This window comes from Cebus imitator, unplaced genomic scaffold (assembly GCF_001604975.1).
Source record: "Cebus imitator isolate Cc_AM_T3 unplaced genomic scaffold, Cebus_imitator-1.0 Scaffold230, whole genome shotgun sequence".
Lineage (NCBI taxonomy): Eukaryota > Metazoa > Chordata > Mammalia > Primates > Cebidae > Cebus > Cebus imitator.
The window spans coordinates 2,303,053-2,307,731 of NW_016107545.1; the positions used below are offsets into that span (position 1 = coordinate 2,303,053).

Genomic DNA, 4,679 nt, shown 5'->3' on the forward strand with positions numbered 1-4,679 from the left:
GCGCTAGGCTGGAGTGCAATGGCATGATCTTGGCTCATTGCAAACTCTGCCTCCAGGATTCAAGCCATTCTTCCACCTCAGCCTCCCGAGTAGCTGGGACTACAGGTGCGTGCCACTACGCCCAGCTAATTTTTGTATTTTTAGTAGAGACAGGGTTTCACCATGTTGGCCAGGATGGTCTTGATCGCTTGACCTCATGATCCGGCTGCTTGGGCCTCCCAAAGTGCTGGGATTACAGGCGTGAGCCACCGCGTCCGGCCTAGAGTTTCTATATTAGGGGGATACTAAGTCCATTCTCTTCCTATGAAGTAGCCTTCCTACACATGCTCCTCACATACAAGTCACATACTAGCTAATTTTAGCGACCACTCACGTTGCTTCCAAACTGATGATATTCAGATCGTTTTTCCTACTCAGTTCTCTCCCGTCATGGACTGGGTTTTAGGCATTCCCTGCCTGGCTGTGCCGCTTCTTTTGCAGGTATCTGAACAGCATGGAACTGAGGTCTTCACCTATCCTGAGTTTCTGTTTGTAGCTGTATTCTTGGTTTGAGTCACTGTGATGACAGCAGCACCCAGGACTTTGATGCCCACCCGTTACCTACCTGAAGCTGCTCTTCCTAAGAACAAAAACGTCCTCCTTGCTGAAAATGAAATGGACACTGTTTAGTCCCACAGCGAGTCTGTTGTTGATCGTTTCTACTTGAAACTAGGATCTATTGCAGTGCACGCTCCCGGTTTTCCTTCATTCTTTTCTGAGTGTGCACCTTGCACATGTGTGGGGTTTATTGTACCTGTGTGGGTTTTTGTTACTTTATTATTATTTTTTCTTTAATGTTCTGTCTCCATAGAGACTGTCAAATATTGCTAGTGTTGACTATATTTCAAATCATCATGACAGAGTATTGGGAAAAATTTTCAAGCAATAATGACACACACCTCAGATAAACCTCATTGTGTATGACACTGCCACTGTGTGAAGCTTGTATGAGTTTTTAAAAAATGTTGAAATGGATATTTTAGGGCATAAAGAGGAAGGCCACAATAATTTCTGCCTGACTTAATCTAGTATATTGGATATTTAAAGGAAGAAATTTTGTTTTGTTTTGTTTTGTTTGAGACAGAGTCTTGCTCTGTCACCCAAGCTGGAGTGCATGATCTCAGCTCACTGCAGCCTCTGCCTCTGAGGTTCTAGCAATTCTCCTGACTCAGCTTCCTGAGTAGCTGAGACTACAGACATGTGCCACCATACCTGGCTAATTTTTTGTATTTTTAGTAGAGATGGGGTTTCACCATGTTGGCCGGGATGATCTTCAAATCCTGACCTTGTGATCCACCTGCCTTGGCCTCCCAGAGTGTTGGGATTACAGGTGTGAGCCACTGCAACCGGCCTAAAGGAAGAAATTGTAAAATCGTTTTAAAATTTTAAACATTTGTTACTCCACAAATTTCACTTAACAAAGTGAATAACCTTAAAAAACTAGAATGGCTGAGAATGTCTACGCATTAACAGATATTAAACAATTGACTGAGTACCGAAAACTCCTAACAACTTATGGCTATTAGATTTGTACCATAGGAATCTGGCTCTTGATGGAGGAGGAGGCGCAACAGCACAGATAAAGATGTTTCACTTCCTCACTGTTCTTCTAAGTACATCTCCTTTCCTTTGGTGATCCCAAATAATCCTTTATCTTTGTACAATCCTTTATCTTTGCAATGATAAGTGTCAAATAATTACTCTCAGGCTTAACTTATCCCCCTTTGTAAATGCGTGTCACCAGATACATCCTAGGCTTCTCCATTTGAATACATGTAGGTGCCTCGAACTTTACAAAAACCCCAAAGGTCTCATCACTTTCCTCCTGAATTTGCTTCTGTTTCTGTGTCTTTGTCTTGGACAGAAATGTAACCAACCATTCACCTTCCACCCCAGCGAGAGTTCTGAAGTCAACTCTGAAACCAGTCAAAGCACACCTACCAGTCTCCAGAACATCCCTCCGATTGATCCTACTCACTGCCCTGCCAGTACACCTACCCCATTTTCCTCCTTAACCATCTCTCCCTCCATAGGGGAATAAACGCACCACACTTTGGCTTGCCTCAAATATTGTCTCGTTTCCATTTATTCTCTGTAGTACAGCCACAATGCTCTCACAAAAATGCTCTCAATCTGTGCATTTCACTCTCTTCGTTGATGATCCTGCTATTCTGACAAAACATCCCAGAGTCTAAATATGTTAACCAAAGATCTCCATACAGAGGAGTTTGGAGTCTCCAAACTGTATGGAGACTCCAACGATCTCCATACAGAGACTCCAACTGAAGGAGTCTCCTTCAGTTGCCGAGGTCCTACTTCCAGGATTTCTGACTTAGTTGGTCTGAGTGGGGCTGAAACACATATATACTCTTTCACTTGGTAGTAACCCACAGTCAGGTTGAGAAAATTAATCAAGTATCAGGCTGCTTGGATATGATTGGAATATTTAGCTGGATGTATTCTAATATTTAGTACATTTCACAGCTGGGTGAAATTATCTATATTCCCTGTTTCTTCAATTGAATGGCCATGTAATAACTGTGCCTTCATTGTATAATTTTTGTGCAAATAGAATGAATCTAAAGCCCTGAACCTAATAAGTGCTAATTAAGTGAAAACTACTGATATTATTTGTACAACTTTATTTGCAGTTACTGTGTTATATTTTATGTGCCGGAAGCCTGTAGTTTCACACAGAATGTTATTTCTTGCTCATTCTATTACTTGTGCCTGGGATTAGAAACTCTGAATTTCTGCATTAGTCAGCGTTCTCTAGAGGGACAGAACTCATAGGATATACGTATATAAAAGGGAGCTTATTAGAGAGAATTGGCTCACAGGATCACAAGGTGAAGTCCTATGATAGGCTGCCTGTCGCTTCAGAGGAAGGAAGGCAGTAGTGGCTCAGTCCCAGTGCAAAACCCTCGAAAGCAAGGAAGCTCACAGTGCAGCTTTCAGTCTGTGGTGGAAGGTCCGACAGCCCCGGGCAAACCATTGGCGTAAGTCCAAGAATCCAAAGGCTGAAGAACCTGGAGTCTGTTGTCCAAGGGCAGTAGGAGCAGAAGGAAGCATCCAGCATGGGAGAAAGATGAAAGCCAGAAAACCCGGCCAGCAAGGTCATCCCACCTTCTGCCTGCTTTGTTCCAGCTGTGCAGCACAGATGGTGCTCACCCACGCTGAGGGAGGGTTTTCCTCTCCCAGTCCACTGACTCAAATGTCGGTCTCCTCTGGCAACACCCCCATGGACACACCCAGGAAACAGCACTTCACCAGCCATGTAGGCATCCTTCAATCCAATCAAGCTGACACCTAATATTCAATCACCATAGCTTCCTTCCTTTCACTTATCAATGATTCTTTCAGACTTAAGTTTAGTCATCATCTCCTTCCCGATGTATACCAGGCTCCTTCCTTATTTCTATCCTGACTGAATTCCACACTGCTTAATAATGATGTGTCTAGATGTGTATTTCTCTATCTAAAATGTTAGCGTATTTACAATTAAAAAGTAGGTACTGGACTGTGTCCTATGCATATCTGTGTCTCCATCCTTTACCTATGATAATATAAGATGAAAAATACATACTCATTAGCTCTTATGATTTCCTGGCCTCTTAGACGAAGCCATGTAAGTCAGTTTGTCACTTTACCATGTGAGAAAACAGGCTTAAAATGGCATATATATTATATCATTAATACTCATTAGAAATGGGACCAGAGAGAAGAAAGCTGTGTTTCAGAATAAAATCTCTCATAAAATATTAATGATAAATAATTGGTAAACTAAGTCAATAAATAAATCAGGGGAGCAAAAACAACAAACAATTGTAAATTTTGCAAAAACGATTCTATGTGTATCATGACAGCAGGCTTTCAGAATTCAGAACTAAATTGACAAAGCAGATGAAGCTTTTTAAAAAGTGGATGAATCTGGAAACCATCATTCTCAGCAAGCTGACACAGGAACAGAAAACCAAACACCGCATATTCTCACTCATAGGTGGGTGTTGAACAATGAGAACACATGGACACAGGGAGGGGAACATCACACACTGGGGTCTGTTGGGGGATGGGGACCTAGGGGAGGGAAAGTGGTGACCGGGGAGATTGGGGAGGGATAACATTGGGAGAAATACCTAATGTAGGCGACCAGGGGATGGAGGCAGCAAACCACTATGGCATGTGTATACTTATGTAACAATCCTGCAAGATCTCAGAACTTCAAGTATAATAATAAAAAAAAAAGATTTAAAAAGTGATTAGTCATTATGCCAAGTAGTATTTAAATCCCAGCTACCTAAAATTTTTGTGATGAAATTTTTAAGAAAAAAGAATCATGTTTTGACTCAGGTTAGGCAAAAAAATAACTTGAAAGAAAATTTTTTATTTTAGATCTCACCGAAAGAGAAAGAAAAGGAGAAAATAATCTTGTAAAGTTATGATTTTAGCCTGACTTTGAGGAGTTTCCTGTTCTGCAGATACTTAAGAAAATAAATAAGTACTAAAAGAAAGAAGGAAAGCAGGCAATGCTATTGGAAATTTATCAAGACCCTGCTTTAACGCAGTTGGCAAATGAGCAAAGATAAGCCAACACTTTAGGCATTTTTTAGCATAGCATAGCACCCTGTGTGACAAACCCC

The 4,679-nt window shown here is 41.4% G+C and overlaps 1 non-coding gene across 1 annotated transcript; it reads right to left on the minus strand.

The window, feature by feature from the left end:
* Positions 1-841: 841 nt before the first annotated feature.
* Positions 842-983, minus strand: LOC119466803. Its single transcript, XR_005195285.1, has one exon. It is a non-coding gene; the product is annotated as a U4 spliceosomal RNA (small nuclear RNA).
* Positions 984-4,679: the final 3,696 nt, after the last annotated feature.